At 44.1% G+C, this 13,176-nt stretch overlaps 1 protein-coding gene across 4 annotated transcripts in view; it reads right to left on the bottom strand.

Annotated features, from left to right (window-relative positions):
- The window catches only part of Pde1c (phosphodiesterase 1C), a 530,439-nt gene that overhangs the window by 362,928 nt on the left and 154,335 nt on the right, over window positions 1-13,176 (bottom strand). The window lies entirely within an intron of this gene.

Below are 13,176 nucleotides of genomic sequence, written 5' to 3'. Positions count from 1 at the left end.
TATTTGGAAAAGCACAAGCAGCCAGAACCTTTCAAAGACATTAATATCCTTGAACACCCATAAGCGCTCTAAGGATCCATTTATGATTGACAAACTGCAGATAAATGTGCACACCCCTGATCGTGGTCCCTGCCTTCGCATTAAATAGGACTGCCATTCCTCAGAAAGGATGGGTAGCTTTTCCAGGACCATGCAGTTGGGCAGCACAACCTCCATCCAAATTTGTCTAGAGTCAAAAAAAATTTTCATGTCTTCTCATGTAGCCTCTATGCCATCAAGAAAAAAAGATAGAGGTTTGATCTGGTAGCACTAGTCTGTAATTCTAGCAGCTGGGGAGGCTGAGTCAAAAGGATCATCACAAGTTCAAGGCCAGCCAGGCCTACAAAGTAAGGTCAAGGTCAGACTGGAAAACTTAATGACACTCTGTCCTTGTTCTCAAAATAAATTTTTAATTGGGGGACAAGATCTTGAAAGCTCAGTGGTGGAGCACTTGCCTAACATGTACAAAGTCTTAGGTTCACTCTCTGATACCAACAACGCAAAGGAGAAAGAGATAAACCAGAACCCTAGAGAAGCTGTCCTTGGAGAAGAGGCAAGCTGCCGACTGACCCTCTTCTCTCTTGTCCCTAGTCCCAGTGAAAGGCAAGTAAGAAGCAGACAGAAGAGTCAGGAAGGTCACCTGCATGGCACCTGATAAGTGGAAAATGCTCAAGAGACTATCAAGAGGAACACCATCTGTCCTGAGATGAACAGGATGACCAGTACTCATTCCAACAGGACTTCGAATCAGAAGCCCCTACAAAGAAGGAGGATCAGCATAGCATTGGTTCAAGAGCTGCAGCTACTAGATGTCTCCAGAATACTCGAGTAAGCCTTTCACAGTAGAAAATATCAAGGGAGAGAGGCAAGAATCAGAGGCATCTCCCATTGACTCAGTAGGGCTTGCCAAAGGTAGTCCATTCCCTGTCACAGGTGGAGAAAGTGGCATGGCGAGGGATCATGTGTTGTCTGAAACCAGACCAAGCAAAGATGAGGGTCAGATATAACACACACCCACGTCTCCTGCTCCAGCTCCAGCCTAGTGTTCTTGGAGAAGGGAAAGCACCCATCCCTCTTAGACACACCACCACCATTTTTCAGGTACAAATGGAAAGTTTGATTTGCCTCCCTCTGCCCCACTCAGTTTAAATACTGATGCTTGACAAACCTGGGGTCTGTTCACTCTGATGAATACAGCTGAACCTAGTGCTGAGTAAAGATTTATGAAGCAAAGACAGAGCTTGGTGAGGCATGTCTGTGACACTCTTCAAAGCCTGCCATAGCTGGGGTATGAAAGGTGACAGGGTAAGAGAAGTTGGGTAAGTAGAAAAAAAATCCCTGCCAGGTTAGACTTAACAGAAAAGAATATGATCGTAAGTGGATAATTAACAAAGATTGGTGTAGGCATTACTTTTTAAAACTACCTTATTTTGTTTTTTTCTGCCTCTTTCTCCCTTCTCCATCTCAATTCCTTCCAATACCCCAACACTTGGTAGGAGAGAAAGGGTAATGGGGAGAGGGCCTGTGGTTATCTACTTCCTTCTGTTTAGGGTCATCGGGTTCCTTGGGGCAAGTCCAATCTTTGTTTCAGGATATCTCCAACTTCTTCTTGACCAACTGCATCAACAGCAACCAGGAGCAGCAGAGGGGAGCACCAGCAATCTTCTTTCTCAGAACCCTTTCAACACTCTCTGGGCTCTGGCATTTATTCCCTCTCCAGAGTCCTCGGATTTAAACTATCTGCAGCTGGCAAAGAGCCCCTCTCAGAGCCAAGAAAAAGCAAATAGTTTGCTGCTGTGGAAAAACTGAATCTGTTCCATATCCCACACCTGCGTCTAAAACAAAAACATGTTTACATATCATAAACCAAAATGTCCATGACATTTCCCTCCTTTCTGTTTAAAAAAAAAAAAATGGCTCGGGAGGCTCAACAGCAAAAAGTATGAGCCATTCCAGAGAAGAACAGCCAAGAGTTATCAGGTTATCCAAAAAGTGTTTGATTAGTTGATCATCTCATTTAAGAAAGCAACATCAAGTCTCATTCATATTAAAAGAAAAGCCAATTTTTAAACAGAAAGGAAAAAATGTTGTGGAGGCTTTGTTTTATGATATGTAAACATATGTGTTGAGGGACTCCAAAAATGAAGAAGGCTGCTGAAGCTTCCCCTGTTGCTGCTCCTGATAGCTGTTGTTTCAGTTTGACAAGAAGAAGTTGGAGTCCATGAAACAGAGCTTGGTCTTGCCCCAAAGAAATCAGTGACCCGAGCTAACAATAGGTAGCCAGAGAGAACTCTAACCCCTCTCCTCACTAACCTCCTTTCTCTCCTACCCAGTGTCGGGGTGTTGGAAGAAATTGGGGTGGAGAAGGGAGTAAGAAACATAAATAAAATAGAGAGAAATAGCACATTAACAGATTGGCTTTTATAAAGTATATCTTCATGGTGGTTTAAAGTAGGAGATGCTATATAATGTAACTATGGACCAATTTACAGTTTGTTACCTTGTTTTGTTTTTTTTTTTCTCTACAAAACCTTCTGCACTTGTTGCTATTATTTCCCTGCCTTTCAGATGTAGAAACTGAGTCTTTGAGATCAAGATTACCTAAGACAAACTAGCAATGCATGTCTGAAAAATGAATTCAGTATCTTCTGCCAGAGCCATGAGCGCCCAAGTCCATCGGTGTTCGGTGGACCTCACTGACACACAGTGCAGGCTGACAGGAACACTACGTCTACTCTACCTCAAGCTGCAATCATGGCAGGCGAGGCTCCAGTGTTTGCCTGCTCCCTACAGAAACAGAGCCTAGGCTGCCCACTGCAGCCTCTGCCCCGAGACATCACTGTTCTCCAGGCCATTCCTCCCACTGCCGCATCCGGAAGTTCTAGGCATTGCCTCATTGTACCTTTCGGGCCAGTCTAGTTATCAAGCCACCTCTGAATCAGCCTCGTGTACAGAAGACCAATCTGTAGTGGTGACTCACTAGACTCCTCACTTGAGAGTGGCCGAGATGATGTGCTTTCTAGGCTCTTCTCTCTGAGAACAGTGGCAAAGCCTTTCAGAAGATAGGACTGTTTTCCTATTTGCTCAGCCTGGGTTGAAATGCAACATGGGCAGGGAAAAAATCAAAGAAGCCCTTGACAACCTGAGAAGACAACTGGAGACGTTACCTTTGTCACTTATTTGAGAAAACCTGAGTCATCTGAAAAGAACTGTGCAAACTCTTTCTACCCTGGTCTGGATTTCAGGTCTGCCTGTTCTTCTATGTCCTACCATATCCCATAAACTGCATTTTGTTTGTCTTGCTCTATGTTCCAACCCCTTATAGAACAAGGTGCAATGTTAACAAGAAGTGAAATCTGACTTAGTTTGACCACTTTGTTGCTCCCTTCCCTGGCTATTCTTTCTAAGTTGTTTTATGTGGACACTCATGGCTCCGATACTCAGATCCAGAAATCAGTTACCCTCTGTTTCGTCTTCCTAAATCCATTCCACCTGAATTGCTAGATGTAAGTGTGAATACATCCTCAGACACATCTGAGACCCAAAACCTTAGCCTCCTGTACTGTCCTGCAAATTGCTGAGGTATGAAATGTTTGGTATCTCTGTGTAAAATGCCTGACCACACCACCAGAACCTGACCTCAGGGAACCTAGGAGGACCTCACTGGCAAAACATCTTATGAACACTATTATTATCAATGTTATCCAAATGGTCAAGTGCTAAGGTCTCTGTGGGCTGCAGTGAGTAGTGCTATGAGGCTTCCAGGAAGACTGGAATGCATCAGATTTAAAGAAGTGGGGAGAAAGATGGAGTCTGTCGTGAGAGATAAGGGGTGTGTGATACATTCTTGGAGAGAAAGTAGAAGGAGGAGCACCAATTATATTGTAAATCACTCCTTTCACAGGCCAGAAGAGCTTTTCACTGGGGGACCAGAAGAAGTAAGATCACCTGGTGCTCAAATTCACTTGCTGAAAACTAATCTCAGCACAACAGTGACTGGGGTGAAGAATAATAAAAGGTGGCAGCATCTAGGGTCAGAACCCTTAGGACTGATGTAATTACCTAAAAGTTGTCAGGAAATAATTTGTGCTTGATGGCCCTTCATTAGTCTTAAAAGGGTCTCACCAAATGCTGGGCTCTTTAGCTTCTAGCCTTCAGAATCGGGACCCAGGTAAATATTTTTTTTCATTGTAAATTACATCAGTCCACAGTATTTTGTGATGGCAGCAGAAAATGAGCCAGTGGAAAGGAGGGTACCAAGATTTCTCTTCCCATTAAGGCCTTTGTTCCCCTTCCCGCATGCAATGTATGCTGGTGGGAGTGGGAGTTCAAGCAGCCATATCGGACCATGCTCTAAATTCAAGTTCTGCTGCATTAGGCCAGCCAGCCATCTCTTGAAAACTGCTAACCAACAGGTTCCTGTGGTGATGGCCATGAGAGTCCCATCCGGCTCTCCTGTCTGATTCTAGCAGCCACCATAAATAAGGGAATACCAGGATTCTACATAACCACTCTCGTTAAAACACCCTAGCTACCAACGCAAGGAACAGACGTTAACAAGAACTCACAGTATGAGTGAGAATAAAACATGCCAGCCTGGCTGTTCAAACTGATCTGTGCCACCCAGACGAAACAAAAAAACATCTAAAGAAGACAAGGAGAGACACTGACACAAGACTAATTTCCTATTTCATGTGACGTACTACTAGCAGATCTAACCCCAGAATTTCTATTTAATTTTCTCACTATCTCTTAAAAATATTATTCCTATTTTCTTCTTTTAAATTTTTTAATTTATTACAATTTATTCATTTTGTATCCCAGCTGTACCTCCTCCCTCATCCCCTATCATTCTACCCTCCCTCCCTCTTCTCCTCCCGTGTCCCTTCCCCAGTCCACTTATAGGGAAGGTCCTCTCTCCTTCCATCTGACCCTAGTCTATCAGGTCTCATCAGGACTGTCTGCATTGTCTTCCTCTGTGGCCTGGTAAGGCTGCCCCCCTACCTCAGGGTGAGGGTGACAAAGAGCCAACCACTGAGTTTACATCAGAGACAGCCCCTGTTCCCATTACTAGGGTACCCACTTGGACACTGAGCTGCCATGGGCTACATCTGAACAGGTTATCTCCATGCATGATCCTTGTTTGTAGTATCATTCTCAGAAAAGACCCCTGTGTCCAGATTTTTTTGGTTCTTTTGCTCTCCTTGTGGAGCTCCTGTCCTCTCCAGGTCTTTCTATCTCCCCCTTCTTTCCTAAGATTCCCTGCACTCTGCCCAAAGTTTGGCTATGAGTCTCAGCATCTGTTTTAATACCCTGCTGTGTAGAGTCTTTCAGAGGCCCTCTGTGGTAGACTCCTTGTTTTCACCCTCTTCCGATGTCTATCCCGTTTGCGTTTCTGAATGAGGATTGAACATCTTACCCAGGGTCCTCCTTCTTGCTTGGCTTCTTTAGATGTACAGATTTTAGTATGTTTATTCTATATTATATGCCTAATATCCACTTATAAGTGAGTATATACCATGTGTGTCTTTCTGCTTCTGGGATACCTCACTCAGGGTGATCCCTTCTAGTTCCCACCATTTGCCTGCAAATTTCATGATTTCCTTGTTTTTAATTTGTTGTAAGTGGTAATTAATATTTATTACTAGTTTTCTTTTAGTAATGCTGCTGTTAATCCTAAACAGCTGTATAATCAAATCACCACACAGAGACTGGGTTTATTTAGTTAACCTAGAACACAATGCTAGGCAATAGTTACTCCATCCTAAACCTCCAAGCCCTCATAGTTTCCTAACATTTAGATTTCCCACATTATACTTGCTTTTAGTGGTATTTTAGGTCCAGTCCATCTCTCCACCTAGTTCCAAGATCTCTCCTCTAGCTCTCTCTCCAAGCTCTCCTCGCCCTTTGTCCTCCCACTCATTACCTGCCCTCTAGCTCCTCCCCTCTTTCCTGTCCTCTGGCTCCTCCCAGCTCAACATTTTGTCTAGTTGCTTTATTTTGGCCTGTTTACACAAGAGTTGAGACAGGATGCTTAGAATGAGTATCACAATGAAATATCCGGATTGAAACCGGGGGGGAGGGGGAGAAGTCACCATGTGAATGAGCAAGGGTAAGGTGTGTATACTTTTTAAAAGAACATTATACCAACATTAATTGCTGAGTAGTATTCCATTGGGTAAATATACCACAATTTTTGTATCCATTCCTCAATTAAGGGGCATCTGGGTTGTTTCCAGATTCTGGCTATTATGAATAAAGCTTCTATGAACATGGTTGAGTAAATGTCCTTGTTGTATACTTGAGCATCTTTAGGATATATGCCTAGAAGTTATATAGCTGGATCTTGAGGAAGCGCTATTCCTAATTGTCTGAGAACAGGCCAGATTGATTTCCAAAGTGGTAGTACAAGTTTACATTCCCACCAGCAATGGAGCAGTGTTCCCCTTTCCACACATCCTCACCAGCATGTGTTGTCACTTGAGTTTTTGAATCTTAGCCATTCTATTGGGTATAAGGTGAAATCTCAGGGTCGTTTTGATTTGCATTTCCCTGATGACTAAGGATGCTGAGCATTTCTTTAAGTGTTTCTCTGCCACTTGATATTCCTCTATTGAGAATTCTCTGAATATCAAATGGCAGAGAAACGCTTAAAGTATTCCCATATTCTGTTGAGGAAGAGCTAAATGATTTGGTCTGACCAGGACTGGTAAATGGGCAGGCTGGGACTGGAATCTGGCTCTGCAAATCCCTGTCCTCTCTGTTTTGTGCAAACCACATGAAGACGGGCTTGGTTCAGCTAAGAATCACACGCTTGGATTCCCTATAACATCTCAAACAGTTGGGCCTTCAGCTCCTCCTGAACTGCCTTTAAGGTTCCCCCCTGAGTTGACCCTCTTTCCTGTAAAATAGTCCTCCCAACCTCAGGAAGTCCTTCTCCTACATGATGAATTCTTCACAGTGGCTTTCATTCTGTCCCTCACCCAGTTTCTGACCCTCTTTCCTTCTGACAGCCCTTCTCAGACTGGATAACAACTGTCATGGACTCAAGCCCCTGAGCTGTTTCTTTTCCAAGTCAGCTGTCTCTCATGAGACAAAAATATCCCACTTCTTTACCAAAGGAAAGTCAAGTCCCCTAAATCACTGGCAAAGGAATGCTTTATTTTTTTTAATGAGGCTGTGCAATGCATCCCTAAATGCCACTGATTTCTCCACTGTAATCTTTCTATTAGACTAAACCAAGTTCCACAGTACTCAGTCAGTCTTTTTCTAGGGGCTTCTTAGGAGCAGTGTAGTGCACAGGGACCATCTTTTACATCATATATCAATAAGACACTAAAACAGGCAGGCTTGACCAAGCAAAGGAACATCTGTGAAACTTTTTTTAAAGGTAAGATGTGTTCAGTCTACCTGGGCCTGCATACAAGGGTCTTTATTTCTATTAAGCTCCTGTGTCATGCCCTAGGACTCATATTTTGAGTCCCAAGTTGCTGAAGTACATAATGAACTTTGAGAAGGAAAAATCAAGTGCACATCTAAAGAGGTCACTGGAAAGCCCTTGATGACTTTGACAATACATGCTATAAAATTAAATATTCAATCATGCTGGTTTGTTTCAGCATTTTTTTTGAAGGTGGAGGAGCAACTTTATTAGAGTTTAAAAAGAAAAATTCTAGAGGGGTAAGCCAAAAGAATCTTAGCATCTGTGCAAAGAAGGAAGGTGAAGAAAAGAAAAAGGAAAGCATGCTCTTTGAGCTAAGGCAGCATGGTGTGTGGCCACAAGGTGGACAAGCAGTGTTATGCTGGAGAGGGAGCATTAGAGAGAGTAAAGCACAAAGTGTTAAGGAAAGTATACCTGGAAATGCAACAGAAAGAAGAAAGGTCATGCTTTTCGGAGTAATTGAGAAAAGCAGTTACCTATCTGTGTGGCTGCTGCTCTGTAAAGAGCTGTCTGTCACAGCAATCTCATGATAAAAAGAAATGCTATCAGCACAATGCTCAGAACCACCTAAGCAAAGATACTGGTCTGTGTGAGCAGCAAAAATCACCTAAAGTCGAAGATGAGATGGAAGGTGAAATTCTTCCACTTCACACATAGGATAGAAAAGAGTCAGGCTGCCAGATCACTGCCCACCTAAGTAGGACACCAGCAAGATGCAAAGTTTCATGTGCACAAGAAGCCCCTCAGATCTGGTATTAGAACTAAATTTCAGAAGCCAGGACTAACCTTATATAGATCCATTTTGATCCCAGCTCCTTGCAAAACCTTAACTTGTGAGACCTAGTACATGTGCAAACACACACACACACACACACACACACACACACACACACACCTCCCAGACATCAGCTCAGGCATGTGCTGCCAGCACTGTTATGTCCAGAATCATAAATCACCACATCGTTACCAACTGGCCATGGGCTGAACAGATCAAACTACATCAAACAAATGAAGCTGAGCACAGAACATTGTGCCCTTGGGCAGGAGCTCAGATGCCCACTAGACAGAGCCTCCCCTGGCAGAGCCATATCTTTTCATACTCTCCCTCGAGTCTAGTGCTGGCTTGACACACATGTGTCACTAAGGGCTGCTGAATAGAAACAGGAAGCCAGGCCTAGGCATAAAGACTCAAAGCCATGGGTGGAGATGCTCCATGCTCCTGGGACTTTCCTTCTCTGTTCACAAGTCAAAGCTTTCCTAGGGGACAGTTTAAGACATACTCTCAGCCTGGTGCTTTATCTTCTGGCCAGATGGAAGATTGGGGACCATCTGGAGGTCACAAACTAGAAGCAGGTAGTTGGTTTGGCAAGCAGGGCATTTAAAAATAAAGGGCATAAATTTGCTTTGAAAGACTTCCCCCAGTGTGTCATGAATTTCTACATTGTTCACACCTGCTCCATTCTAGCTACCCGCTAAAGGTCCCAGGAAGAGGAATTAAGGCTCTTAAAACAAGCAGGCCACTTTTCCCACAGACCTGCCAATCCCCAGGTTTACAATCTCAGGAAATGGCCCTGTCTTCTCTTCCCATTTCTGCCTAAAAGAGCTGACTGGAAATAATGGGATATTACTCTTGATTCCTTTCTTTCTTCATACCTGTACTCTATCCTACTGGCTTCACATGTTAAATAGACCCTCTCTTCCAGCCCTTTTTCTGGCTTGTCTCCTGGCCCAAGTCTAAAAGTGTCAGTTCAGAGGTCACATGGAGCACATGTCTCCGTGCTATGGGCCTCCAACACTTCTCACTAAGTGATACTGCCTCTGGACCCCTTCCTGCTCATCCTCCATCCTCCATTCTCCATTACTTTATTACTTCCCTACTCAAAGCGGCCAATCTTCTATCTGCCACATTTGCCAAATGCAGCCTCATCATTTCCCACACCACTGATGTAAACTATTTCAGAAGCACTGGCCTCTTATACCATTCCTTCCCTCTGCCAGTGCTGAGTCCAGCACTCTTACCAACAATCGTGAGAGTATGGCTGTTAATACTGCCACTGTTTAGATGAGGTAACTGAGGAACAGAGAGACTAAGTGACCTGCCCAAAGCCACAGAGCTGGCAAGTAGCAGAGCTGGATGGCAATGTAGACAGCCTAACCTAGAGCCTGGCTCATGTCTCTGCCACACTGCTTCTTCCAGTTCCTGTCTTGAGGAGACACTTCCTTCTCACGTTCTGGGACTCAACTCAAACAGCCTTCCTCCAGAGGGACTTCTCTGTCCACCCTTTGTCTCAACCACCGCCAGTGTGTACAATTAGCCTCTTTGCTTATTTGCATATTTTTCTATTCCATTCATGCAACCTGAGCATATATGCTCCCTGGAGGCAGCTTACCAGAGTCTTACTCTCTACATTCTAAGAATTCAAAACAGTGCCTGGCACAAAGTCCTACCCATCCAACAACTATTAAGCTACTTGCTGCCTAAATTGTGTTACTGAGTTTGCAGTCCTCCATCAGGTCCTATTCTGTGGATCATAGGCTCTTCCTAGCCAAACTTATGGGCAAGACAAAGCACGTGTGATAAATTCCTGCTTAAAGAGACCTCACCTCACCTCACCTCACCTCCCAGCCTCATCCCCAAGTCCTTGACCTCCTTGCTTCATGTCTGAATGCTGTCCTGCTGAGTCATTCTTCCCCAAAACATGGCCACCTTAGCTACCCATGTCTTGCTCAAGTCCTTTCTTTCACTTTCCTGCCCTCTTCCACTTCCCCAGCTAACAAACACCTGCATCTGAGTTGCACCAGAAGAAAGAATCCCTCTGTGATTGTGCTCCTATCTTCCAAAGCCATTTCCTACCACAATAGTGGAAAGACTGTGGGCTTCAGTGTCAGATAGCATGGCTAGAGTCCTGATTCTTCTGCTGAATTGATGGACTTCTGTGGGTTTCCTTCTTTGCATATAAAATTAAATCGGAATACTTCCCTATCAGGGAGGTACAGCACAGTCGGAAAAACATGGGAACTCTTGGCATCACTACAACATTCATTTCGAGAAAAGATTCAAAAAAAGATGAGTGTTAGATATGTTTCATAAAATTAGGAACCCGTTCATATCTTCACCACGGCTGGCACCAAAACCTCTGTGATCATGCACTGCAGTGGGTGCAAGGTGCCCTAGATTCTAGTTCCAGGTGCTCCTGGACCCAGGAAGTCCAGCCCTGTTATTTTTGTTCTATTATTAACAAAGGGAAAGTGGAGGGCTGGCTGGATAATTTTCATGTCAGTTTGACACAGTCCAGTGTCATTTTGGAAGAGGGAAGCCCAATTGAGAAAATGTGCAGCAGACTGGCCTGTGGGCATGCCAGTGGTACAGTTTTTAGTGATGATTAACATGGGTAGGCTTATCCCACAGAGGATGGTACCGCTCCTGGGCTGGTGGTCCTGGATGGTAGAGGAAAGCAGGTTGAGCAAGCCACGAGGATCTTTGGATGTGATCTCTTGCCAGCCAGATCACAAGCCAATAAGGAGCATTCCTACCCTAACTTTGCTCAGTGACTGACTGTGATACGGAATTGTAAGAGAAAAGAAACCATTTCCTTCCTGGGCTACTTTTGGTTGTGTTTTATCACAGCAATAGAAACCCTAACTAAGCCAGAGAGCTTTGTTATCCATGCGTAGGCTTGCCTGTGAAAGAAGACAAAGACCAGGGGCAGAGCACACAGTCATTCAGCTCACTCTGGATTACAACACTGACCTGTAGCTAGGAGAGGTCTCTCTCCAGAACAGTTCACAGTTTGAGGAGGGCATATGAGTGAAGGAAAAGATAGTCATTCTGGTTTCAACTCTGTTGCTTTGATAAAACATCCTGACTAAAAGCAACTTAGGGAAGAAAGGTTTATTGGCTCACAGTTTCAAGCTACAATTCCTTATGGCAGGGAAGTCGAGTCGGGAACTTCAGCACCAGATCTACAGTTGGGAGCAGAAAGAAACAAATATACCCACAATGCCTACCTGTTCACTTCTTCCAGCTTTCTCCCATCCTACACGTTGAACATCCTCTGCCTAGAGAATGGTGCAGCCCACATGGGCTGGGTCTTCCCACATTAATTAACAACACAATCCTCCACAGACATGCCCACAGGTCAATCGGATCCAGGTAATTCCTCAACTGAGACTCTCGTCTCTCTTCCAATGATTCTAGGTTATGGCAAGTTGATATTTAACCCTAACCATCACAATGATGAAAATTATGCTCACCAGTTTGGAGAAGTGTTAGGGTGGCCAGAGGAACAAAAAATCCTCTGGAATCTACACCCAAACTATACCTGGCCCCTCTTTATATGTTTTCATTGTTTCCACATCTTCTTCCATCCCTTTATTAGTTCCCATGAAAACTGTAAATGAATAAGGACTTACGGGATAGGCAAGACAGGGATGTATCTGCCTTCATCATATTCACATTCCTGGCTCCTAGCACAAAGCTGGCATGTAAGAAGGTCATGTGAGGACATTATAAATAATTGTGTATGTGTCACTGAAGAGATACTCTAGGCAAGACTTTATGCTGTTAAAGACATGAGACCTTTACCTCTAAGATGCCCCCAGAGAGCATGTCCCGGTAGCATTCCCACCTTGTAAAACCCCTTTCCCAAACCCAGATGGCCCTGCATGGCTGACCAAACAATGAGAAATGATCAATGCACAACTTCCAAACCTCATTGTGAACCATTTCTGTTCTCACTTCACTCTCTTTGATCACTTGTTCTCAAGCTCCAGGAAGCAATGCAAATAATCACCATAGTAACTGATGAGACAGCCCTGTAGACTGTCACAGGGTAAGAAACTGAGGCCTCCTACCAAAAGGTGGCCATCTATGAGAGTGAGCCACTTAGGAACCAGGTCCTCCAGCCCCATCCAGCTCATGCAGCCTGCTGAATGCAGCCCTTATGATACCCTCAACTCAGCCTCAGACAGACCCTGAGGCAAAGCCTTCTAGGTAAGCAGCTCTCGGATTTCTTCCCCACTGTGACGACACAAACTTTGTTTTAGGAGCTGGAGAGATATCTCAGTGATGAAGGATACTGGCTGCTTCTTCTGGACAACCCAGCTTCAATTCCCAGAATCTACATGACAGCTTACAAACATTAGTAACTCTAGTTCCAAGGGATCTGATGCCCTCTTCTAGACTCTGAGAGTTCCAAGCACAGACAAATGTGCAGGCAAAAGATACATACATATAACATAAAAATTAAAAATTAAAAAACTTTGTTCTAAGCCATTAAACTTTATAGAAGATAAAACAAACATAGGAACAGACCATAGGACTTCATGATAGGGTTGTGAGTAAAAACAAGGGCTCCTTTGGGCCCAGAGAAGCAGACATTGTGTTCCCTATGGAGGTGGGGGAAATAAGGAAAGCTTACATGTGGACGTATGTCTCAGATGACTGAGTACATGGTATACCAAGGACAATTATTCAAAGGATAAAAACCCATTAGAGGTGGAGTAAGACGGCTAGTGCCTATTCTACTGCTGATGTCTGAAAAGCCAGTGGACCCTCAGCAAGGACCAAAATAACCTTTATATCCCCCTCTAAGACAGGCCTTGGAGTGACCAGGTACTTTGGTTCTATCTCTGGGTAGAAAAGGATTAAGGATGGACACCAGGGACCCATATGAAAGGTTCCTAAGGTCACCTAT

The sequence above is a fragment of the Meriones unguiculatus genome, chromosome 3 (genome assembly GCF_030254825.1).
Source record: "Meriones unguiculatus strain TT.TT164.6M chromosome 3, Bangor_MerUng_6.1, whole genome shotgun sequence".
Taxonomy (NCBI): Eukaryota; Metazoa; Chordata; class Mammalia; order Rodentia; family Muridae; genus Meriones; species Meriones unguiculatus.
The sequence above is the reverse complement of the archived record's forward strand: the minus strand, read 5'-3'. Positions and strand labels throughout refer to the sequence as shown.